Here is a 27,345-nt window from a genome sequence, read left to right on the forward strand (position 1 = left end):
TCATTCTTAAAGGTACCTCACTGCAGTTTAATTTGCGTTTCTCTGGTGGCTAATGATGTTGCACATCTTTTCATGTGTTTATTTGCCATTTGCGTAACTTTCGTGAAGTGTCTTCAAATCTTTGTCTTATTTTTAAATTGGATTGTTTGTTTTCTTACTGCGTTTTGAGATGTCTTTATATGCTCTGGATGCAAGTCCTTTGTCAGATATATATGTGTTGCAAATATTTTCTTTCAGTCTGTGCCTTGTCTTTTCACTTCAGAGACTAAGTTTTGACTGATTAAATGCTGAGAGCTGGAGGTTTCAGGCTCTCTTGGTAGAGGAAAGTAAGGAAATTGAGACCTTAGTCAGCAGAAAGATGTGAGGACCACCCCTTTTGAAGTTGTTTATTTAAAATAAAAGAGGGGGAAGAGGAGTGGGCCAAGACTGAGTTGTGCAGACAGATGCCTGAAGCTTTTTTAATTCTTCTCTCTCTCCTGTCCCCACCTATGATGTGGATTCTGAGCTCTTACCTTCAACCAGGTTCTTCAGTTTCTGCCTTCACTTCATACCCATTGAGGCCTCTCCAGCTCTGCAAACTCCAGTGGAATACCCGAGAGGGTCGGTCAGCTTCTTGCCCAGAGTATATTTCAGACTGAAGTCATTTTTGATAAGTAATCATTCCCAAGCCCTAAAGTGATAGCCTCCAAGGAGTCACCCACTTTGAAGAGCTGCTTTCATCTCCAGCTGGACTCTTTTCCAAATAAGCGTTGGCAGAGCCTAGTCAGGGCTCTGCCACACAGGGTTCTGCCATGAGAAGCAAATTGGCAGCAACAGGCAGCCCCCTGAGGCCGTGGAATTCAGTTCTCAGAACATGCATTAAATGTGGATGAGATATTTATTTAACATGGGACTCTTTCATGTTGCATGGAATTCTTTCCACAGGGCAGCCCACTTAGGACCTGCCCCATTGGACAAAAGTCAAGAAAAGGTAGTATGTGGAATCTTGTCACTTTTTAATTGCTGAGACCATTAAGGTGTTTTTTTTTAAAAAAAAAAAAGCATTTGCCACTGACTAGACACTAGCAGAATTTCTTTCCTTTCTGCACGTGACGTGGATCACTAACACTGTCTGTGATGGTTGGAGAAGGCCTGCTTTAGTCCTAGAGATTTGTCCATTGCTCCAGGATAATGCATTCTGGTCAAGGCTCTCTGGCTTCTGACCCCAGTAGGAGTGATGTGTACAGAGAAGAATTTCTGACCATTCGCTAAAATCTCAGTTATTTGAATGTCTTTTTGTAAACAAAACATCTTTTAGGCAGGCTTAAAGCTTTTTCTGCTCACGTAGGTACAAATTTCTCACTTTACCAAAGACAAGTAAATTCAATTAAAGATAAAACTATAATGTGGAATAATAGTTCAGGCTTTAAAAACAAAGGGAGGGGTTAAAAACAAGTTCTGCAATAAATCACCAATTGCGGAATCTAAGGGAAATGATCCCATCTGGAAAACTCTACCAGTGGTGCCGCGGCTGGTTTGTGGAGCGATGAGAATCGTGGAGTGAAAAAAGACCCTGCAGTCTTGAGAGATGACAGGCTCCTTAATTGATGTCCATTTCAGCTGGTGCTGTGCCAGCTTATCTTGGCCCCAGTCCAGCGTTCCTGTAATTTGGGAGCCAGGTGTGAAGCATTTTTGTTCCATCTTGTTCCCTAGCATCTACAGAAGCCTCACGCATCTCACTTGAGGCAGCAGAACTCTGTAGGAAACAGATGTACAGGTAGAGGTGGAAGGAAGTGTCACAGCTGGGTTATGGATATTAAAAAAAAAAAATCCTCCCCCACACTCAAGTGAGATCTGGGCTTGAGAGATGGGGGAAAGAGTATTTCACAGCCTCAGTATGGGTGTGACTACCAAGTACCTTAATTACTCTGATACTCATTTGTGATTTCTTAAAACATGTCTTATTACTTTAGAGTTACACTTCATATAGGCAGAGATCCCTAGTGATTTGCCTTCTCTCTGACTCTGGGAACAGCAAGTGCAATAAAAAGAACTTCTCAAGATGCCCATCAGAGTTGGGTCTGATTACTTCCATAGCATCTAAGACAACCTTCTGAGAGATTAGCTACCCCTGACTAGGAGGGGACATAACTGTATTTTGGGGGGGATCTTGATGGACCCAGTGAAAGACACTAACATCATCTGTCCAAAGCATTGATATTAGGCCCTTGATGCTCAAGAGTATGGATGCAGTTGGCCCAAGAAGACATTCTTCCCAGAATCCAACCTGTATTCTTTCTAGCCCTCAGGCTAAACTGAACATTAAAGAACAGGCAGTTCTGCCTTTCAGGATGACAAAACATAAGCAGGATCCTCCCTGTGGGAGTATTAAGGTCCTGTGGACATAGAACTTAAATGTTGGAATTGGTGTTTTGCCACTGGCTTACATTTTTATATAAGGCAAGTTTTAGCCCTCTAGAACTGAGAGTCAATTCTGTTTCCTGGAGGGCCCAACCCTTTAGCAGACAACTGAAGGAATGCTTCTTTATTCCTTCCTTTAACTCAGAATCTCACGCAGACAGAGCTGAGGGTAGTTTTTGGCCTTGAGAATCAGGCCATAAAGTCAAGGAGTAACTACAAGCCTGGGTTGCTTTTTGCTCTAAATGTGCCAGGGTGACTGGGCAGCCCTTGGTTCACTGATAGTGTTAGTCTGTTCTTCCTTATGTTATCAATACCAGAAGCTGGAAAATGCCTATACCAGATGTTTCAAGAGGTTGAGGAGCTAGGAAGGGTGGTTTTCCATTAATTCAAGTCTTATTCTTTAGAACAGGCTCATTCCATTTCTTAAGATTGTAATTGTTAAAATATACATAATATAAAATTTACAATTTTTAAGTGTACACTTTTGTGGCGTTAAATATATACACATTGTTTTGCAACCATCATCACCACTTGTCTCCAGGCCTTTGTCATCTTCCCCAGCTGAAACTCTGCACCCATTAACCACTATCTCCCCATTTCTTCCCTCCCCGAAGTCTCTGCCAAGCACTATTTTACTTTCTGTCTCTGAATTTGACCACTCTGCAAACCTCATATAAGTGGAGTCATACAATATTTGTCTTTTTGTGACTGGCTTATTTTATCTAGCATAACGTCTTCAAGGTTTATCCTGTTGTAGCAGTGTCAAAATTTCCTTCCTTTTTAAGGCTGAATAATATTCCATTGTATATATACACCACATTTTATTTATCCATTCATCCATGGATGGACACTTGAGTCACTTCCACCTTTTGGCTCTTGTAAATAATGCTGCTATGAACATGTGTGTATAAATATCTGTTCAAGTCCGTGCTTTCACTTCTTTTGGTATGTACCCAGCAGTGGAATTGCTTTATCATATGGTAATTCTGTGTTTAATTTTTTTGAGAAATTGCCATACCGCTTTCCACAATGGCTGTACCATTTTACATTTCCACTAACAATGCACAAGGGTTCCCATTTCTCCACATCTTCACCAACAGTTGTTATTTTCTTTTTTTTTTAAATAGCCATTTTAATGGGTGTGAAGTGATACCTCATTGAGGTTTTGATTTGGATTTCCCTAATGACTAATGATGTTAAACATCTTTGCATGTGCTTATTTATTGTGTACATTAAAAATATAGAATTTCTGCTTTCTCACTTGATTGTCTTTGGGATGTCTGAGCATTAACTTTTTCCCTTTGAGGCAAAGGAAGGCAGGGTGGAATAAAAGAAAGTGTCAGATGTAGGCTCTGATCCCGATTCTGCTAAAGACTAGTTGTGTTGCCTTGGACAATTTATATAGCCTCTCTGAGCCTCTGTCTCTTTTTCAATAAAACTAGGAAAATTATAAGTGCCCTGTCCAACTCAAACAGCTGTTGTGAGTATAAAAGGAGATCAGGTCTGGGAAAGTATTTTGTGAAGATTTTATAAAAGTGGAGAAATGTGTATTCAAACAGTTTGCCTGTTTTAAAAGTTGGATTATTTGTCATTTATTGTTGAGTTGTAGGAGTTCTTTATATATTCTGGATAAAAGTCCATTATCAGATAGATGATTTGCAAATATTTTCCCCCATTCTATAGATTGTCTTTTCACTTTCTTGAAATTTTTTAATTTTGATGAAATCCAATTTATCTGTTTTTTCTTTTGTTATTTGTACTTTGGTGTTGCGAAGACATTTTTAAACAGTAAAAACTGGGAAAGTTTATCACCAAAACACTTATAAAGGAAGTTCCTTCTACCTGAAGTACATACTTTAGAAAAGTATTCCAGCTGCAAAAAGGGATGGTTTGCCATAATGATAATTATAAAATTGGATTGGATTGATTACAAAAGAATCATGAAGTTAGGAGGCCCCTTCAAAGACATCGCAGGCAGTCTTCTACCTAATTAAAAAATAGTCTCAGGGGCCAGCCCAATGGCACAGCAGTTAAGTTCATGTGTTCCACTTCAGCAGCCTGGGGTTCACCAGTTTGGATCCTGGGTGCGGACCTACACACCGCTTATCAAGACATGCTATGGTAGGCATCCCATGTATGAAATAGAGGAAGGTGGGCACAGATGTGAACTCAGGGCCAGTCTTCCTCAGCAAAAAGAGGAGGATTGGCTGTGGATGTTAGCTCAGGGCTAATCTTCCTCAAAAAATAAAATGAAATAAAAAATAAAAATAAAAATAAGCTGTATGCTCATTAAAAAAAAAAAAGTCTCCTAGTGTCCTCATAGCCTCTGCTTCAGATACTTCCCAGAGTTTGCTATATACAACAGTCACTATTAAAAAGTTCTTTCTCAGGGCCGACCCCGTGGCCAAATGGTTAAGTTTCAGCGACCCAGGGTTTCGCCAATTTGGATCCTGGGCGCAGACATGGTGCCACTCGTCAGGCCATGCTGAGGTGGCATCCCACATAGCACAACCAGAAGGACCCACAACTAGAATGTGCAACCATGTACTGGGGGGATTTGAGGAGGAGAGGAAGAGGGGAAAAAAACAAGATTGGCAACAGATGTTAGCTCAGGTCTCAGTTTTTTTTAAAAAAAGTTCTTTCTCAAACTGAGCACAATCTGCCTTTCTGAAATTCTCACTCAATGGTTTTAGAGAGATTCTCTTAGAGTGACAGTCTTTTTTTCCATACCTGACACATCTTAGTATGCTTGAAATTCTCCGCAAGTTTCTTTTCTCTAGAGTAAACTTTCACCAGTGCAATCAAATAGATTCTTGACCAGCGCTATCAAATAGAACTTTCTGTGATGATGTAATGTTCTGTTTCTGTACCATTCTGTATGGTAGCCACTGGTCACATGTGGACTACTGAGTACTTGAAATGTGACGAGTACACCAGAGAAACAGAAATTTTAATTTAATTTTAATTAAATTGAAATATCCACATGTGGCTAATGGCTACTATAGTAGACCCTTCAATTCTAGATCATTCTCCTGGCCAGATTTTTCTATACCACTGGTTCTCAAATTGTGGTACTGGGACCAACAGCATGAGATTCACCTGGGAACGTATTAAGTATGTAATGTTTTAGGCCCTAGTCCAGACCTATGAATCAGAAACTCTGAGGGTAGAGCCCAGCAATCTCTTTTAACAAGCTCTCCTAGTGATTCCAGTGGACTAACACTTGGAAGCCAATTCTAGTTCTTCAAGGTTCTTGTTAAAAGTACTGCTCAGACATGGTCTGACATGCATGGATTTCACCTGAAGAAAGTTTCAATGGCTTAAAAAAAGTTTGACTACTATTACCTAGATAGCACATTGACTGTATATTATAAAATAAGTAAAATGTGGTTATGAAGTTTTTTTTTTTTAAATAAAGTGCCAGCTGCAGTTCAGAAGAAAAAGAGTTAATGAGAACTTTCCCCTCGATCTCACACACAGTCTTATAGTGCTGGAATTAGAACTCTGGGCTTTTGATTCTCAGCATGTTATGCTTTCCGTCTGTCAGGCCGTTTCATGAACTAGGCCCCATTGTTTGTTTGGTTTGGTGTCTCCCAGAAGAGAAAAATCTGGTTCCTTGGCATGTATTTCACCCTACCCCCTTTGGGGGGCATTCCTGCCAGCTCTTGTACCACTTCTCCATTGTTAGGGTACCTCTGTGGTCACACCCAGTGCCCTGGGAACATCTCTCGTTTTCAAAATTTAACAGACTTCACCTATATAGTTATCTTCTTTTAATATGATTTTTGTCGTCTTATGCTTGAAACCTAGAAGAGGAGCTGGCTTGTTCTGTTGCTGGCCTTGAGCCAGATGTCATAACTTCAGGCAGTGCCACGCTGCATATCTCCAGCAGTTTGAAATGGAGAGCAGAGTTAGAGATAAGATCAGCAGCTTTAGGTGATGGCATTGTTTCAAATAAACCATGCATGACCCAAAGCTTCCACTTCAAATGGGGAATGAAATTGCTTCATCCTTTGACAGCTTGCTCCATGAAAGAAATTTATCTTCACTTAATTGCTTTAGATCCCAAGAGGCTACATTCAGTAATTTCTAGGAGATAATTATATCAAATTTTTAAAATATGTGACTGTGAACGTGAATATGCAACTGCAGTAGACAGGAAGGGAGAGCGGTGGGGACCAAAGGTCCTGCTGAACTTGCTGGTAGGTTTCTGTTCTCATTCTTGGGGTCCCTTTGGGTCCTAGACCACTTACTCTGAATCTGCTGATTGAGATGCACATGGGTCCTTACTATAACCCTGCGTTGCTAGGGTTAAACTATCTTGTCTACTACTCGTGTAGCTGGGTAGCATTTTGTTCAGTCTCCTGGAGAAGCTGGGAGGGGTCAGGCTGGCTGGCTGACTTCCGGCTGCATGTCTTCATGTAGTCCGGCTGGGCACAGTCTGTCTACACTGTGGGCCAAAGCCACTGGGGGTTCCGGTCAGTGGCAGCTGAAAACCAGCAAACTTGTTGATTTTAAAACATGACTATTTAGATGTTAGGGATAAACTTCCTGTAGATGGGGACAGGCTCCTTAATCTAGGCATGTTTTAATTTCCAGGCCTCCTTTCCCTGGCCTTTATATTTGAAAGAGTCTAAAGTTTCCAGTCTGTTGATTTCAGTAGCCTCAACTACTACCTGCTTTTACCTGCCTTTTTTCTCTCATTTCTGAAATTCCAGGTGTTTTTTTCCCCCATCCCCTACTAAATAACTATATTTCCACGTTGTGATATAACAACCTCTAGAAAAGACCAGAGTTACTTTCTGAGCGTGCACACAGTTCTCCTGGGTCATCTCTCACCCCTTTCTGCTGCATTTGCCTGTAAGACTACACCCTGAATATTAGCGTGAGAGCTGTTGAAACTACTCTCTTATAGACAACCCCAGGTATCTGGTGTGGGGCTGCAGATCTCATGAGAGCTTGATAAGTACTTCCTGTGTGAGTACAAGCCAGTGGGGCCTAGTTGGATGACATAGTTTATGGGCACTCCTGCCCTAAAGACAAGGGAGATCTGACTTGGGGGTCTGGGGACTTTTAGAGTCTGTTCTAAGATCAGTGAATACCTGAGCCAACATAGGAGGGGGGGACTGCCAGAATCAAGGTGGTCCAACCCAAGAAAGAATCTTCAGAGTAGAGATTTCCATTCCCATCAAGTTCTGTCCAGGCCAGTCCCATAGAGCCTTCTGTTCACAGGGGTCATTCTCCAGGTATCCTTTGTCCCTCCTTCTCACTTAATCAAGGTTTGCCATACTCCTCAGATCTGTCAGAGGGGAGCGTTGCCTTCTCTTTTCAACTCCTCCTGAAGAAATCTGACAGCTATAGTGAGTAAGCCAATTTGCATTTGAAAAAGGTCATACTGGTTTGCCTCTAAGGGATATCTGCCGCGAGTACTGTCAGATCATTTCTTGGATTCACATCAAGGAGTTTTTGAATTACACTTTTGCTCACATCTAAAACACAAGCACCTGAGTAGCAGCCTGATGGGGTCATCAGGGTCAAGATTTTTTTTTAGAGTGTGTTTTTGGTGCTATTATTACCACCTCTAGCACCCTTTTCTTCTGGAGCTTTTTCTCTGTCCTGCCTATCAGCTTGCTAGTAGACACCTAAGAGAAGTTGCCCAGTACTGAGCTGAAATACATAGATCTTAGTTAGAAATGTCTAAGGTTGTCTAGACAGATGGGGCAAGCCAGTAAATTGTTGATCACTTGTCCTTCATGGGATTTGGTTAGCATTGTTGAGAGTTATTAGTCCTTCATTAGGAGTTAAATCACCTGCAGTATTACTTTAACCAACCTCCCATCCCCCATCACGAAGATAATTCCTCAGGTTGACAGATTGCTTATTTTGACAGCTTTATTTACTATACCAAGCTTTCCATGGTCAGTAACCTTGCTTCAGGCCATTTCTTTTAGTTTGATCTCTCAGAAGTAGAACTTGCGTGTTTCTCCTCCTGTTTTGTTTAATTAAAAGAACATACTAGACTTGTATTGGATACGTAAGGACTTACCAAGAAGGATAATTGAACTTCTGATGTCTTTAGACCAAAAAGTCAGAAGGATCTGGCCTTTTCGGGGAACTAATCATCTTTGGTGCATTTTTTGGTTGATTCCATGAATCCAGTTATTCTGGTGTGTTCAATAAAGCTTTGCCCTAAGGATGTCTGTCTCACTCAGGAAAGTGTGTGTGTGTGCGTGTGTGTTGAAAAAATCTGTCTATTCCTCTCGAAATAAGATAACCCAAATCTCAAATAGAGAAATAGGGACTCCCCAAGGATTTAGGGCCTTATCAGGAGTAAACTAAGAGAAAGCATTTTACCACAGATATTATGAAGAAGTGGAATAGATTAAACAGGATGAGGAAATAATGCACCATTTACTTCTTTTCCCTAGAGCTCACTCTGTAGGCTGCAGTGTCCAGTGGTAGTAGCCACTAGCCATGTGTGTCTATTTAAATTAAGTAAAATTAAAGTTTAAAATTCAGTTCGTTAGTCACACTAGCCATCTTTCAAATGGTTAATAGCCACATGTGACTAATGGCTACCATATTGTCAAGAGTAGGTATAGAAAAACTTCTATCATTGCTACAAGTTCTATTAGACAGTTCTGCTTTATGGTAAAGTCAAGAAGTATGACGTTATTTAGGTTGGAGGTAATGGCAAGACAAATGTAGACATGCAAGGCATTGGGATTTGAAGGGAAAAGTCTCTGAGAATGAATCAGGATCAGAGATAGTGGACTCCAAAAAGTGGAAAATTATGAGATTCCTACCAAGATAATTTAATAGTGTATTTAGCAGGATTCCGGATATAGGGTATTATCTCACCGAAGGTGTTAATTTTCATGATCTCTAAGAAATTTTTCTACTCTTAAAAGCACAATATCTTTTCCTAGACTCTTTTTCTAACACTTTTCTTAGTCTTTATCTTTGTGCCCTCTGTCATTATCACCTGCTTTTCCTTTCTGAGTGTCTCTCTTATTTTCATTGATAAAAATTACATCAGCATTCTACATAGTGTTGTTATGATATGTTACTTCACTTAATTCCCACAACCCTGTGAGGTATTATCCACATTTTACAGATAAGAAAACTAAGATTTAGAAAGACTAAGTTATCTAAGATCATATAATAATAATAGGCCAGAACCCAGATACATTATTAAGTATTAAGTTTGAGTGAATATGAACCACAGCTAGAGAGGCCTAAACACATCAGTTTTTATTCTCTGACATCAGAGTCCAGAAATAGGCAATCCAAGACCAGTGTGAGGGCTACACAAGTTGGCAGACACCGAGGCCTCTTCCAGCTCACTACCACAACATCCCTAGGATGTGGCTGCTGGAGCATAAGTAGGCAGTATAATGGAGGAAGATAGATAGAAAGGATCCCCCTCACACTTTTGAAAAGATTTCTTTGAGGTTTTACTTAAAACTTCTACATACGTCTTAGTCACATGGCTACCCTAGCTGCAGAGAAGGATGAAAATATAGTCATCTAGTCAGACAGAAATATACCCAGCTAAAAATCAAAATTCTTTTACTAAAGAGGAGAAGACTGGGTATTGGGAGGTAACTGGCAATCTCTGCTCCTCCAGGCACTTTGATTTTTGGTCTAGTGCTTTCCCACTGTTACATGTTGTCGTCCCTGTTTCATTAGCTAATGATTTAGTCATCCAAGCCTCCAGGGCCAGCGGTTTTTCCAAAGAATTAACCATAAGTTCTCTCTCCGAGATGAATAATTACAGTAAAAGCTACCATTTGTTGAGGACTTGCTATGTCTTAGGTATTATTCTAAGAGCTTTACATGTGTTAAAACATTTAATCCTCATAACAACCCCATGTGGTAGGTATCATTATTAGCATCCATTTTCTTCTTAAGGAAATGAGATACAGAAGTGTTAAGTGACTTGCCCGGAGTTACATAGGTAGTATACGGCCAAGTCAGAATTCACGCCCAAGAAGTCTAACCCCGGAGCCCATCCTCTAAACCACTGCTGCTCTACAGGGCATCATGGTGAAGTGCTGTAATTGCCTAAAGGTCGATGGTGGCCTTCACCACAGCCCAGGAGAAGAACCTTTCCAGACACCTCCTTATAGGCATGCCATTCTTCTTTTCGGTATTTTTCAGAAGCTGTTTTAAAAGCAATATATTTGATGTGTCTTCTTGTTTTTCCACTCCTTGTTCCCTTTCTTTTTCTGTCCTTCTCCCAAACTTGAGGCTGGGGAAAGAGGTTAAATGACATGCTTTAGGTTTTTAAAAAGTTCATATCCCTGAACTCATGTTGGAACTTGCCTGAGAAGATTGTGCTAGGTAATTAATTAGGTATCTGTAAAGAGTCCAGAAGTTCAAAGTTTCTATATCTTGTTCGTAGAAATTTTGTTTCCAAATATAATTTTTGTTTTTCTCTTCACTCCCACACCCCTGCTCCAGGTTTCTAGTTCTAGCTGTGGCTGGAAAGAGCACCATCCATTTGTCATTCATGTCTCTTTCCCATGGACACTTCACAGAGATAGGTGCTTGAACTTACAGTCGATATGTAGCCTGGGCTTCTCTGCAAGGCTTAGATGTTTCCCTGTAACTTATTCTGGTAGGCTTGTCTTCTAGCATTCACTTAACATTAGATATTTATTGAGCACTTATTATTTGCCAGTCGCTATTCACAATGCTAGGAATTCTGTGGTGAGTGAGACAGACACAATCTCTTAACTCATAGATTTTATGTTCTAGTTAAAGGGAGACAGGCAGTAAACACGTAAGTATGCAAAATAAATTCAGCTCGTGTTAAATATTGTGAAGGAAATAAAATGGGGCAATTTGATAAGAGACTTAACTGTGGGAGTTGATTCACTCAGTCACATAACCTTGTTTCAAGTTTCTTTTGAAAAAACAGTATACTGTTATTTAGTCTGTTTGGACGTGATACACATGGCATACTGTGATTATCATCTGCCTTGCTTTTCTTACTTAACAATACAGTTTTTAAATTTATTGATGTTTATGCATGTAGTTCTGTTTCTTTCATTTTAATTGATGTATAACAGTTCATTATATGAATATACCGCGTTAGTTATCTCGTCTCCTATAGATGCACAATTTTTTACCACTACCAACAATACTTTGTACCAATGTGTGAGTTTCTCTAAGGAAATGTATCTAGAAGCAGAAATGCTACATTGTAAGGTATGCTCACCAGCTTTGCTGGCTCTTGCCAAATTGCTTTCCAAGATGATCATACCAGTTTGTAATACATGTAAAAGTATATGAGTTCCAACTTTTCCACATTCTCACCAATACTGGCCATTTCCAGACTTTTAATTTTTGCCAATTTGATGATTTAAATCGTATCTTGGTTTGTTTTTTTTTTTAAAGATTTTATTTTTTTCCTTTTTCTTCCCAAAGACCCCCGGTACATAGTTGTATATTCTTCGTTGTGGGTCCTTCTGGTTGTGGCACGTGGGACGCTGCCTCAGCGTGGTTTGATGAGCAGTGCCATGTCCACGCCCAGGATTTGAACCAACAAAACACTGGGCCACCTGCAGCTGAGTGTGCAAACTTAACCACTCAGCCACGGGGCTAGCCCCTAAATCGTATCTTGTTTTATTTTTTGTTTTCCTTGTTACTAAAGGGGTTGAGCATTTCTTTCTTTATTACTAGAGGGCTTTATTAGCCATTTGAGTTTCTTCTTCTTTGAATTCCATGTTTATATTCTCTGCTCATATTCTCTTCCTGCTTCTTCTCATTGGTCCTTATTGATTTGTAGGTCTGGATGTGAATGCGTTGTCAGCTATGTGCATTGCAAATCTCCCAATCTATAGTTTATCTTTTAAATTTATTTGTATGGAAATTCTTTTTCTGACAAATTTATCAACTCTTTCCTTCATGTTTTATATCTTATTTGAGAAATTCTTCTTAGATGTGCATACAGTAATGGCCATGTATTGCTAATTGTTGAAGCTAGGTCATGGTAGACAGGTTTGTTTATTATACTAGTCTCTACTTTTGTGTATGTTTGAAATTTTCCATAATAAAAATTTTTAATTAAAACAAGTCCACTGGAATGCATTTAAGTAACAAATGTATTTGAAATAATGCATTTGAATAATAATACATTGAATAATAGAAAAATCAATTCCCTAATAATAAGCCAAAGCTTATAATTTGGTGGGATGAAAGGGTTACTTTTATGTCTGTATAAGATTTTGTCATTTGATCTTTTCTTTTTTTAACCACTTGTTGTCACATTAAAATATTACAAGAAGAATTTCCATTCAACCTGGGGAAAAAAAAGAAGACCTTATCTAATCTGAGGTCACAAGGAATATATACCTACATTTTTTTTCTTCTAAAAGTTTTATTTTACTTTATACATTTATATCTTTGATCCATCTGGAATTTATTTTTGTAAATCAGGTTTCCCTGTATATGAGTCAGTTTCTTAGTTCTCTATTCTGTTCTATTGATCCAGTGAGCCAATCTGTACCACCATTCTGGTTTATAAGTCTTTAAAACTAGTAGGGCAAATTTCCCAACCTTGTTATTGTTTTACAGACATGGCTTCACTCTTCCTAAGTCTTTCTTTCAGATGAGATCAACTTTTCTAATTCTACCAAAAACTCTGTAGGGATTTTGTAGGTAATTGTACTGAATTCAAAGATTAATTTGGGGAAAATTTCCATATTTACACTATTGGCTCTTCCCATCCATGAACATGATATACTGTTAATTTATTCAGGTCTTCTTTTATGCCCTTTGAGGATGTTTTGTAATCTTTTCTAAAACTCTTTTTCTAAAGAGTTTTGTAATCTTTTCTAAAACTCTTGCACAGCTTTTATTGCTAATTTGAATATTGTATTTTCTAGTTGACTATTAATGGTATAAATATGAGTATTATCTTTTCTTTTGACCTTCTGTCTGCCAGCCCTACTGTTAGTTCTGGTAAGAGTGGCCATAAGAACAGAAATCCTTACTTTGTTTCTGACTGTAAAGGCAGTGCTTCTAAAGTTATATCATTGGATCTGCTATTTTCTCTAGATTTCTGGTAAATGTCTTTTATCAGGTTAAGGATGTTCCTTTCTATTCCTGGTTTGCAGAGATTATTTTTAATCATAAATAAGCGAGGGTTAAATTTTATTAAATTTTTTTTCTTCGTCTGTTGATGATCATGTGGCCTTTCTTATTTGACCTCTTAATATGGAGATATACATTAATGAATTTCTAATGTAGAACTATCATTTCCTTCCTAAAATAGCTCAATGTGTTCTTATCTTTACCCTGCCACCCCCAAAATGAACGTATTCTTAACCATACTTGTTTCATGGGAGATAGATCTTATTTTTCATTTATTTTTTAAATGTTTTTATTCTGCTGCCTACATGCAATTTATTCTTTCTGCATATGTTATTTGAGCACCAGCTATGTGTTTTATACCATTCATTGTGCTAGGGGAATACAGAAGAAGTAACTTGGAATCAAATCTGAGTATGCTACACTAAAAGGATAACCTTACCTTAGTGTAGGGTTGTGGGAAATAAATTTTAAAAGTGTAAAAAAATACTTGGTATTTTTTTAAACTATTTTTTATATAAAAAATAAAATGTTTGGGAATAACCTGACAGAATTGGAGATACAGAGGACTGGTCTGGTGGTAACGTTTAGGAGAGGAGAACAGTAAAAGCAAGAGACCAGTTAGAGAGCAAGGTGGTATCTAAGACTGTGGTGATGAGAATCCAGCTCAGACCAGCAGCAGCAGTACTGAAAAGGAAAGGACAGGTATGAGAGTAGTGTTACAATATGACTTGATATTTGTTTAAATATAAATAAGATAAAAGAGGGAAGAATATAATATCTTTGCTAAATTTTGAAGCTAAATAACTAGAAAATTTGAGCCACTGTTGATTAAAATGGGAAAGTTGGAAAAGGAAGCCTTTGGGGATATGACATGTTTGAGATTGGAAACTCCTGAGGAGATGATTACCACCTCTGTGCAGCCTCCAGGATGCCACCGTATGCAGCTCAGTGACTGCTTTTTGGAGATGTCAGTGTTGGTGGGAATGACAAAACCCTCTGAGAAGCAGTGTGATGTAGAGGTGGAAAGAACACAAAATGCAAAAGCGACAGTTTGAATCCCAGTCCCAATTATAAAATTTAGGGTCTTAGTTTTTATACCTAAGAGAAAGGAAGGCCATCGCCATTCAGTTTTTTTTTTAATATTAAATGAAATAGCACTTGTGAAATAATATAAGCTTTAAAATTTACAATAGTAAGGGGGTTTACAATGCTTAGAGAGGCTATTAGAATAACAAATAGGCAGGATGGTGGTGCACTGGAATAAGGGATAAAGGAGCTGGAGACAGCATATAGGATAGCTCTGCTGAAAGCAGGGTCACGTGGTCCTTAATAGAGCTCTAGAGCAGTGCTGTCCAATAGGAGTTTCTGCAATGATGAAAATGTTCTGTTCTGCACTGTCTAATCTGGTAGCCGCTAGCGACATGTAGCTATCGAGCTCTTGAAATGTGGCTAGCACACCGGAGGAAATCATTATTAAAATTTTTTTAAATTGTGGTAAAATATACATAATATAGAATTTACCATTATAGCCATTTTTTTTCTGCTTTATTTCCCCAACCCTCCCCCCCCCCCCCCCCGCCCCGTACACAGTTGTATATCTTAGTTGCAGGTCCTTCTAGTTGTGGGATATGGGATGCCGCCTCAACGTGGCCCGATGAGCAGTGCCATGTCCGTGCCCAGGATCCAAACGCTGGGCCGCCGCAGCAGAGCTTGCAAACTCAACCACTCAGCCACGGAGCCGGCCCCTATAACCATTTTTTAAGTGTGCAATTCAGTAGCATTAAGTACATTCACAGTGTCGTATAGTCATCACCATTATCCATTTCCAGAACTTTTTCGTCATTCCAAACAGAAACTCTATTAAGCAAAAACTCCCCATTCTCCCCTCCCCAGCCTCTGGCAACCTCTACCTACCTTCTGTCTCTATGAATTTACCTATTGGAGGTACCTTATGTAAGTGGAATCATACAACACTTGTCCTTTTGTGTCTGGCTTATTTCACTTAGCATAATGTTTTCAGAGTTCATCCATATTGTAACCTGTATCAGAATTTAGTTCCTTTTTATGGCTGAATAATATTCCAGTGTATGTACAGTCAGGCACTGCATAACGACATTTCGGTCAGTGACAGACCGCATATATGACAGTGGTCCCACAAGATTAGGACCATATAGCCTAGGTGTGTAGTAGGCTAGACCATCTAGGTTACTGTAAGTACACTCTACAGTGTTCAAACAGTGATGAAATCACCTGACAGCACATTCCTCAGAACGTATCTCTGTCATTAAGCAAAGCGTGACTGTATATACTACATTTTGTTTCTTCATTCATCTGTTGATGGACACTTGGGTTGCTTCCACCTTTTGGCTATTGTGAATAATGGTGCTATGAGCATTGTGGTGTGCAGTTGGTGTATATAGTGGTGTACAAGTACATATTTGAGTCCCTGCTTTCAGTTCTTTTGGGTATATACCTAAGAGTGGAATTGCTGAATTATCTGGTAATTCTGTGTTTAACTTTTTGAGGAACCATGAAACTATTTTCCACAGCAGCTACACAATTTTACATTCCCACTAGCAGTGTACAAGGGTTCCATTTTCTCTACATCCTCACCAAAACTCATTGTTTTCTTGTTTTGTTGATAATAGCCATCCTAATGGGTGTGAAGTGGTATCTTGTAGTTTGGGTTTGCATGCCTCTAATGACTAATGATTTGCCTCTTTTCGTTGGAGAAAGAGGATTTTTTAATCAGGTTTTTTTTGTTGTTGTTGAGTTGTAAGAGTTCTTTATATATTGTGGATATCAATCCCTTAGCAGATATGTGATCTGCAAATATTTTCTCCCATCCAGTGAGTTGTCTTTTCACTCTCTTAATAGTGTCCTTTGATATATGAGTAAGTTTAGTTTTAATAAGTCCATTTTATTTTTTATTTTGTTGCCTATGCTGTTGGTGTCAGATCCAGGAAATCATTCCAAATCCAATGCCATGAAGATTGTCCCCTGTGTTTTCTTCTGAGAGTTTTCTAGTTTTAGCTCGTAAATTTAGGTCTTTAATCCATTTTGAGTTAATTTTTGTATATGTTATATGGTAAAGGTCCAACTTCATTCTTTTGCATGGGGATATCCAGCTTTACCAATACCATTTGTTGAAGACTGTCCTTTCCCCATTAAATGATCTTGGCACCCTTGTCAAAAATTGATTGACCATATGTGTGAAGGTTTATTTCTGGGCTTCTGTTCATTCTGTTAGTCTATATGTCCTTATACCAGTACCACACTACTTTGGGTTTTGGTTTTGGGGGTTTTTTCACTTATTTTATTGATGTCATAATGGTTTATAACAGTATGTAATTTCCGGTATACATTATTGTTTATCAGTTTCTGTATAGACTATGTCGTGCTTACCATGAATAGTCTTAGTTTTTATCTGACATCATACATATGTGCCCCTTTACCACTTTTGCCTTTCCCCCAATTCCTTTCCCCTCTGGTGACCACTAATCTGTTTTCCTTGTCTGTGTGTTTATCTTCCGCATATGAGTGAAATCATGTGGTGTTTGTTTTTCTCTATCTGGCTTATTTTGCTTAATGTCATACCCTCAAAGTCTATCCATGTTGTTGCAAATGGGACAGTTTTGTCTTTTTTATGGCTGTGAAGTATTCCATTATATATATACCACATCTTCTTTTTTTTTTTTTTTACAGATTTTATTTTTCCTTTTTCCCCCCAAAGTCCCCCAGTACATAGTTGTAAATTTTTAGTTGTGGGTCCTTCCACTTGTGGCATGTGGGACGCTGCCTCAGCTCGGCTTCATGAGTGGTGCCATGTCCGCGCCCAAGATCCGAACCTGCAAAACCCTGGGCCACTGAAGCAGAGCGCACGAACCCAACCACTCGGCCATGGGGCCGGCCCCCATACCACATCTTCTTTATCCGTTCATCAGTTGACAGGCACTTGGGTTGCTTCTATGTCTTGGCTGTTGTGAATAATGCTGCAGTGAACATAGGGGTGTGTAAATCTCTTTGAATTGTTGATTTCAAGTTCTTTGAATACATACCCAATAGTGGGCTAGCTGGATAATATGGTATTTCCCTCTTTAATTTTTTGAGAATTTTCCTGTTTTCCATAGTGGCTGCACCAGTTTGCATTCCCACCAGTAGTGTTCCCTTTTTTCCACATCCTATCCAACATTTATTTTTTGTCTTTTTAATTATAGCCATTCTGACAGGTGTAAGGTGATCTCATTGTAGTTTTGATTTGCATTTCCCTAATAATTAGTGATGTTGAATATCTTTTCATGTGCCTGTTGGCCATCTGTGTATCTTCTTTGGAAAAATATCTGTTTATATCCTCTGCACATTTTTTGATCTGGTGGTTTGTTTTTTTGTTGTTGAGTTGTATGAGTTCTTTATATATTTTGGAAAATAACCCCTGCTCGAAAATATGATTTGCAAATATTTTCTCCCAGTTGGTGGGTTGTCTTTTTGTTTTGTTCCTGTTTTCTTTGCCTTGCAGAAGCTTTTTAGTCTAATGTAGTCCCATTTGCTTATTTTTTCCTTTGTTTCCCTTCCCTGAGTAGACATGGTATCCGAAAAGATGCTGCTAAGACTGATGCCAAAGAGTATACTGCCTGTATTTTCTCCCAGGAGTTTTATGGTTTCAGGTCTTAGATTCAAGTCTTTAATCCATTTTGAGTTAATTTTTGTGTATGGTATAAGATAATGGACTACTTTCATTCTTTTGCATGTGGCTGTCCCATTTTCCCAATACTATTTATTGAAAAGAGTTTCTTTTCTCAATTCTATGTTTTTGGCTCCTTTGTTGAAGATTAGCTGTCCATAGATGTTTTTATTTTCTGGACTTTCAATTCTGTTCCATTGCTCTGTGTCTATTTTTGTGCTAGTACCACAATGTTTTGATTACTGTAGCTTTGTAGTAAGTTTTGAAATTGGGAAATGTGAGTTCTCCAACATTTCTTCTTTTTCAAGATTGTTTTGTCTATTTGGGGTCCCTTAAGATTCCATATGAATTTTAGGGTCTATTTTTCTGTTTCTGAAAAAAATGCCATTGAGATTTTGATAGCGATTGCATTGAATCTGTAGGTAACTTTGGGTGGTATTGTCATCTTAACAATATTAAGTCTTTCAATCCATGAAGATGGGATGTCTTTCTATTTATTGGAACTGAATTTTTAATTATATTTAATTTTATATAACCTAAGTTTAAATAGCCACATGTGGCTAATGGCTACTGTATTGGACAGCATAGCCCTAGAGTATCATCCTCAGATTTGCTTTCCTTTATAAAACATTGGACTGTGGTGACATCTGCAGAGACCTTGTAGTACCTGAATCACCACTGGTCTCAGGATGACCGCACCGCATGGAAGGCGTGGTTAGAGGCCTGCATCCGGGAGGGTTTAGGTCCCTCCGGGTGATCTCTTCTCTTGGAGATATGAGATAGCCACAAGTCATGCAGCACCAGGCCCTGTCTCCTTCTCTCTTCCTCTTTTGGAAATGTCTGGCTTCCTCTAGAACCAAAGAGAACCTATTGCTTCCAGAAAATTAGCAAAAGACAGACTCTGCTTCTGGCAAAAATGGAACTCCTTCTGCCTCCTCCTGTTTCCATATAAGCAGAGACCATGCTGCCCAAAATGGGGCAAGTGTTTTAAAAGAAATTCCCTCTCTAAATGAAGATAATGATTAGTTTAAAGCACTTATACCTTGTTCGTCACTCTGATGCTATTCTCATGGAAATAACAACAAAAAGCACCTTTAGATGCCAGTAATTATTGTACTCTCAATTCCATGTTCCTTGAGCATCAAGAGTCCAAGAGATCCCTGCACATCCAAAACAAAAAATAAAGGATGAACATTGTAATTAATTAAACTAGGAAACGTCCTTTCCATATTCGTTCTCTCTTTCCTGCCAGATAAGAAGTAATGTAGGATGCAAAAGAGCTGTGTCCTTAGGACTGTTCACAAGTCTCCCTGCTGCCCCCTCCCTAGCATCTCTCTAAAGACTCCCTTGGGAGATCTGCATAGCTTCTGAGAATAAACAGGAAAACTTAATAAATAAAATTGGGAGTCCTAGAACATAGAGGCTGTCAGACACAGCTCTCCAGGAAGAAGATGCCTTTGGCATTGGATAACCAGGAGCTTTGTGGTGTTTTCTATAAACATCTGTTATGACTCCCCTGCAGAGGAGCCCTCCAATCAACTTCCAAAGCAGAAATGGAACTTGTATGTCTTGCCCTGCCCATAACCACTCTCCATCAGTCTCTCCTAAAAAGAGGCTAGAACATCCCTTGTGTGTTCAGAATTGGACCAGCTCAGCAGCTACCCAGTTCTCTAAAAATGATTTCTCTACCTTACTGCCCTATAGCCTACACCCCTCCCTCATTCTCACCTCTCTCCTTGTATAGAGGTAACTTCTTTGTAATAGCATTTGAGTTTTCCCACACTAGAGCTGATCTGTCACCAGTCTACCAAAGTGCCTGTGCTAATCATTTGGGTCTTCTGGTGTCAGAACTTAAAAGTGTCCCGACTGTCCCACCCAGCCCACTCAGCTCTCCTCTTTCTCTCCTGGGTTATTGTGCTGGAATGATAGTCCTCTTGAATTTCAGTGTGTGCATTATTATTTGGGTGGAACCTTGAGCTGTTCACAGGAATACTGGTAATGTCTGGCCTTCAGTGCTGCCAAAGGCAAAAAGCTGGCCTCTTCTCAGTTTAAAGCACATAGTTGGATTGCTGGAGCAGTGTTAGATGGAGGGTGGGGTCAGCAAATACCACTCTCTTCCTACTGTGTTTTCAGGAAATGATTATAAAGTAGCTGTAAGTGCAAATGAAGTTAAAAAAATGAATTGGCATCCCCCCCCCACAAAAAAAAACAGATGAACACACAACTCCTACACTCCTCCTTTAGGCTCCATCCCAGATCCACACCCTTATTGTTCTGCTGGGCTTAACTTTGGTACTATTTCAGAGCAAAGAACCATTGTTAAACTATCTCTGTTCTCTTCCCTAGAAGAGAATTCAGCCATAGTCTGCTGAACGAGAGCTGAACTTTCCCTTTAGGCAAATTGTGGGTTCCACGTCCTTGTCCTCTCCCCTCCCAAGAGGAGTGTGGGCAGAGGCATATAGACAGGAGGAATAACCAGTGCCAAGATTTAATCCCTCAATTAGGGAATGGGGTTTTCAGAACTAGTAGTAAAATTGTTTACAAAGACAGTTGTCAATGAAAGGAGTCTCTGTGCCATCAACACACCTCCATTCCTTTCTTCCAGCTGCCTCTTTCTCTCATACAGCCCTTTCATCTGGTACCTCCATGGAGTTTAAGCCATATGGCTCTTGTGAATCTTGTCTGGAGTCTCCTAAAGTGGCAGATTTTGCTTTGCAGAACACAGCACTGCTGGGTCTGCCCCTCCCCTCTCAGCAGCTGTTTGCCACTGACTGAGGTGGCGACTGAGCCTGTGTGTGGCCAGAGTCAATGATGAGCCTCCCACCCAGGCCTGGGGAAGCCCTCAGCCAGTGTGGTTCCTGTGGCAGCAGCCAAACACGCCAGAGCTCCTCATACCTTCAGGGCTGTGGTGTAACAGCCAGCTTTATGCGGTGGCATTGTTTAGTGTTGGTTGATTTGACTTCTCTGTCCCCACCCTCTCTGTTTAAGGGAATCTGGCCATCGCCCAATAGAGAAGAAGCTGGCATTTGCAGAGTGGTTTCCTGCCACCTCTCTTGTAGTAAGAGCCAGGACCACCTTCCATCTCTGCCTTCCTACCCGTGTGGCAAAGGCAAAGGGCTCCTCTGTACTCAGCCTCCCGTTGTGGGGTTTCAAATTGCCTAAGATCAGGACGCGGCTATCTGCCAGGTTATCTGCCCAAATAAACATTTATTGTTTACAAGGACGTGTTTCAGCTGCTCTGGCTGATCCCACTGGTGAGATCTTCTAGTTTTTTGAGGTTTTAAGCCAGTATGTGGGGCTGATGTCCAGACACAGAACTGCTGGAGCTTGAGACGCTCTAAGTGACTAGCCACTTCTAACTTAGCTTAGCCATTGCCCCCTCCCTACCAAGTGCCAGAGCCAAATTTTTATCTCACTTCCCAGTCCTGCCTCCTGGGTATTGAAACTGCCTCTACATTTTCAATATTTAGCCTTTAGAATTTAGGGATTTATATAAGAGCCAATGTTATGACACAAGCAGCTGAAGACTTCTTTTAGGTGGCAAAACCAGCTTTCCAGCACTTACCATCTTTTCCTTCACAGCTGGTGAGACAGCCATTTAGTGAAGGCAACAGGGATAAAGACAGATTTTCTTCTTTTAATCCAAATGACCATGTCCACTGCATCCAAATGTATATTGTCCTTTTTAGTGATATAATTGATTTCTAATGTTTTATTATACTGCAGTGTTGAAAGAATTTTACAGTGAGCTCACTTATCCTCTGCATGTAGATTCTCTTTTTCATTTTACTATACTTGTTTTATCGTATATCTATCCATCTCTGTCTCTGTCCGTCATCAATTTCTTTTTGATCTCTGTCACTAATACGTTTTGTCTAAATATTTCAGTATGCATAACTAGAGTTCAGTATTTGTTTATGGCTTTTTCTTTTGACGTAAAATGTACATAGAATGAAATGGACAAATATTAACTGTACCTTTGAGATTCCTCTGTGTTGTTACGTTTATCAGCAGTTTATTCTTTTATATTGCTGAGTAGTGTTCCATTTTATGAATATGTCACAGGTTAGTCATCTTCCACTTGATGGGTTGATGGACATCTAGACTATTTCTAGTTTGGGGCTATTATGAATAAAGTTGCTATGAATACTTGTACACAATTCTTTTTGTGGACATGTGTTTTCTCTTGGGTCAGTGCTGGGATTGGAACTGCTGAGTCATAGGGTAGATACATGTTTTTTGTCAGAGACTGCTGACCTTCTTCCAAAGGTGATTGCACCATATGACACTCTAACAGTGTAGGAGAGTTCCAGTTGCTTCACATCCTCATTGGTTGGGGGTTGAGGGGTGATTTATCATTTTGGTTTTAATTTGCATTTGTCTGATGATTAATATGGAAGTTGCATACTTTTTCATGTTCTTACCAGCCATTTGTATATCTTCTTTGTGAAGGGTCTGTTCAGAGCTTTTGCCCATTTTCTTTAATTGTTATTTTCTTGAGTTATAAGATTTCTCTATGTGTTCTGGATACAACTACTTTGTCAGATATATGTTTTGTGACTATTTTCACTCAATCCATGGCTTGCCCGTTTATATTCTTAACAATGCCTTGGTGAGCAGTTTTTAATTTTGATGAAATCTAATTTATCATGCTTTTCTTTTATGACTGTCACTTTATGAGAGCTAAAACCCCCAAGTCATACTCTCTCCCTCCATGATTTTCTCTGTTATTAACTTCTTGCCTTAGTGTGGTAGATTTGTTACAACTGATGAGTGAATATTCATACATTATTATTAACAAGTCCATAGTTTACATTAGGATTCACTCTTTGTGTTGTACAGTTCTGTTGGTTTTGGTAAATATATAATGACATATATTGACTATTATAGTATCATACAGAATTGTTTCACTGCCCTAAAAATACTCTATGCTCCACCTATGCATCCATCCCTCCGTCTTCTTTAGCCCCTTGCAACCCCTGATCTTATCACTGTCTCATTAGTTTTGCCTTTTCCAGAATATCATATAGTTGGAATCATATGGTAGGTAACCTTTCAGATTGGCTTCTTTCACTTAGAAATATGCATTTAAGGTTATTTTTGTGGCTTGGTAGCTCATTTCTTTTTATTCCTGAATAATATTACATTGTATCAATGTACCTTACGTTTGTTTATCCATTTACCTATTGAAGGACATCTTGGTTGCTTCCAGGTTTTAGCAATTGTGAATAAAGCTGCTGTAAACATTTGTGTGCAGATTTTTGTGTGGATATAAGTTTTCGATTCATTTGGGTAAATATCAATAACTGCAATTGCTAGATCATATGGTAAGATTATGTTTAGCTTTGTAAGAAACTGCCAAGCTGCCTTCAAAGTGGCTGTACCATTTTGCATCCTCCTAGCAATGAATGAAAGTTCCTGTTGCTTTACATCCTCAGTAGCATTTGGTGTTGTCTGTGTTTTGGATTTTCGCCATTCTAACAGGTATATAGTGATATCTCATTGTTGTTTTAATTTGCAATTCCTTAATAACTTACGATATTGAGCATCTTTTCATGTGCTTATTTGCCATCTGTATGTCTAGTTCAGTGAGGTATCTGTTCAGATCTTTTGCCCATTTTTTAAGTGGGTTGTTTGTTTTCTCATTGTTAAGTTTTGAGTCACTGATTGATTTTTAAATGTTAAAAACAGTCTTGCATTTCTTGAATAAACCCTGTTTGCTGCATTGCATTTGCCAGTATTTTGGTAAGGATCTTTGTATCTGTGTTCACGAGAGACGTTTATAATTTTGTTGTTGCTGGTTATATCTTGTCAGGTTTTGGCATTAGAATTATCCTGACCTGGTTAAATGACTTGGAAAGTGTAACCTCCTCCTCCATTTTCTGAAAGAGTTTATGTAATATTGGTATTACTTCTTCCTTATATGTTTGATAGAATTTACTGGTAAAACCCTCTTGGCCTGGAGTTTCTGTGGGGAACTTTTTGATAATGAATTCAATTTATTTAATGTATGTAGTTATTTATATTTTCTCTTTTGTCTTATATCTATTTGGATAAGCTGTAGCTTTCAAGGAACTTGTCCACTTCATCTAAGTGGTCAAACTTGTTGACACAAAGTGCTTCATAATAATTCCTTACTATCATTTTGAGATCTATAGGATTTATAGTGGCACATGGATTGTTTAGAAGTGTGTTTAATTTCCACGTATTTGGGATATTTGGATATCTTATTGTTATTGATTCCTGGTTTAATTCCTTTGTGATCAGAGAGCATCCTCTGCATTATTTCAGTGCTTTTAAATTTATTGAGACTTGTTTTATGGCTTAGCACATGTCTGTCTTGAAGAACATACTGTGTGTACTGGAAAAGAACATAGTGGTTGGGTGTAACATTTTATAAATATCAATTAGGTTAAAGTGATTGATAGTGTTGTTCAGATCCTCTATGTCTTTACTAATATTTCGGCTAGGAACTTACTTGGTCATATTGCATCCTATTGGAAGTAGAAGTCCTGCATTGGCTAACTTAGGAATTTGTGCACATTTATATTAGTGCTATTTCTATCACTTAGAGTTTTGGGACCTCTGCTTTCTGGACCCATGACACATTCTTTTGAATATCCTTAAGGATGGCAAATCTTTAGACTTTAAGTCTAGCTTTGATTTTTTTTTTTTTTTTTTTGAAGCCAGAACAACACTTGGGGTCAAGAACAGTAAATATATTTTCCAGTGAACAATAATCACAGTGAGCAAGTTGAGTTATTCCTTTTTAAGGTCAAAAATAAAATTGTTTCTGAAATAATGAGAATTACCACTATAACTAATAAACTGATTTTGAAAATGTTTAAAAGAGGAATTCTCAGGCACTTTTGAGCATTGACATTTGTATATCTTAGTGAATTACCGTCCCTGTTCTTTGCCCATTTTTTATTGAAATATTTTTCACGAGTTATTCTTTTAAAAGGCCTTTCTAGGGGCCAGCCCTGTGGCTGAGTGGTTAAGTTCACACGCTCTGCTTCAGCAGCCCAGGGTTTTGCTACTTCAAGTCCTGAGCGCAGACATGGCACCATTCATCAAGCCATGCTAGAAGGACCTACAACTAAAATATACAACTATGTACCGGGGAGGGGGGCTTTGGGGAGAAAAAGGAAAAATAAAATCTTAAAAAATAAATAAATAAAAGGCCTTTCTAGCAAGAGTTGTAGCCCTTTTTCAATAATTTATATTGAAAATATTTTGTATAAGTGTCACTTACCTTCCGTTATCTATGGAATTTTCTCAAATGCAAATGATTTAAAATTTTGTGTGGTCAACTCTTTCCATTGTCCCTTTGTGAAATTTTGTTTTTATGCTTAGAAAAGTCTTCCTAATATCAAATCAGATGAATAATCATTTTCTCATTATTTTACTTTTTGAAAAATTATTATTAAAATTTTATCTGGAATTTATTTTGCTGAATGATTGAGGTAGAGATCTAAGTTAATTTTTTCAAAATAGTTTACAAATGGTCTTAGCATTGTTTATTGAATAATTTATTCTGCCCCTGTTTAACTAAAAGCTAACTTCATCGTATACTAGATAATATATACGCTATACTAGAATCTATGTATAGATAGATACAAGTGCATACTAGCATCTGTTTCTGGGCTTTTTATTTTTATTTTTTTTATGTTTGTCTCTTCTTGGAATGTAATTTTACTGTTTTAGTTACTGTAGCTTTGTAATATGTTTTAGTACCAGAGATGTGAGGTTACACACAATATTTTATTTTATTTTATTTTATTACAATATATCTTTGGCTTTTCTCACCTACTTATGCTCTATACAAACTTCAGAATAATTTTAAACCCCTTCAACTCGCTCTCAACCCCCCAAAAAATTTTATGGTATTTTTTAAATTGAGATATAGGGGCCAGCCCGGTGGCACAGCAGCTAAGTGCGTACATTCCGCGGCGGTTTGGATCCCAGGTATGGACATGGCACTGCTCAGCAAGCCATGCTGTGGTAGGTGTGCCACACATAAAGTAGAGGAAGATGGGCACGGATGTTAGCTCAGGGCCAATCTTCCTCAGCAAAAAGAGGAGGATTGGCAGATGTTAGCTCAGGGCTAATCTTCCTCGGAAAAAAAATAATAAATTAAAAAAATAATAAAATAAATTGAGATATAATTGACATATAACATTATATTAGTTTCAGGTGTTATATAACATAATGATTCAATATATGTATATATTGCAAAATTATTACCACAGTAGGTCTACTTACCATTCGTCACCACACCTAGTTAGAAACTTTTTTCTTGTGATGAGAACTTTTGAGATCTATTCTCTTAGCAATTTTCAAATATACAATAAAAAATATGGGACGCTTCATGAATTTGCCTGTCATCCTTGTTCAAGGGCCTTGCTTATCTTCTCTCTGTCATTCCAATTTTAGTGTATGTGCTGCTGAAGCAAGCACTCCTCATGGTGGTGGTGGTTTTTTTTTTTTTTGAGAAAGATTAGCCCTGAGCTAACATCTGCTGCCAATCCTCTTTTTGCTGAGGAAGACTGGCCCTGAGCTAACATCCATGCCCATCTTCCTCTACTTTATATGTGGGACGCCTAGCACAGCATGGCTTGCCCTGTCCACACCCGGGATCCGAACCGTCGAACCCCAGGCTGCCCAAGCGGAACGTTCACACTTAACCACTGCGCCACCAGGCCAGCCCCCCCTTTTTTTTTTTTTAAGATTGGCACCTGAGCTAACATCTGTTGCCAATCTTCTTTTTTTTTTTCTTTTCCTCCTCCTTCTCCCCAAAGCCCCCCAGTACATACTTGTATATCCTAGCTGTGAGAGCCTCTGGTTTGGCTGTGTGGGATGTGGCCTCAGCTTGGCCGATAAGCAGTGCCATGACCGTGTCCAGGATCCGAAGTGACAAAACCCTGGGCCACTGAAGCGTAGCACGAGAACCTAACCACTCGGCCACGGGGCCAGCCTCTCCTCATGGTATTTTGATTGGAATTGCATTCACTTAAATTTCTTTGGAAGAAAATTGACATTGTTATGAGATTTTCCTATTAGAACAAAGAATTCTCTGCATATCAGTTCTTTTTTTAATCTCTCACATTTTTTCGTTAAAATTTTTGCTATAATGAATGGGGTTTTTTTTTCCCATTACC

The 27,345-nt window shown here is 38.8% G+C and overlaps 1 protein-coding gene and 1 non-coding gene across 6 annotated transcripts in view; one reads left to right on the plus strand and one right to left on the minus strand.

Annotated features, from left to right (window-relative positions):
- Positions 1-27,345, plus strand: part of SMG6 (SMG6 nonsense mediated mRNA decay factor) — a 212,774-nt gene that overhangs the window by 130,711 nt on the left and 54,718 nt on the right. The gene's annotated exons all lie outside the window — the stretch shown is intronic.
- Positions 26,538-26,644, minus strand: LOC123276546 (U6 spliceosomal RNA). The gene has a single exon (XR_006513048.1). It is a non-coding gene; the product is annotated as a U6 spliceosomal RNA (small nuclear RNA).

The sequence above is a fragment of the Equus asinus genome, chromosome 13, assembly GCF_041296235.1.
Source record: "Equus asinus isolate D_3611 breed Donkey chromosome 13, EquAss-T2T_v2, whole genome shotgun sequence".
Taxonomy (NCBI): Eukaryota; Metazoa; Chordata; class Mammalia; order Perissodactyla; family Equidae; genus Equus; species Equus asinus.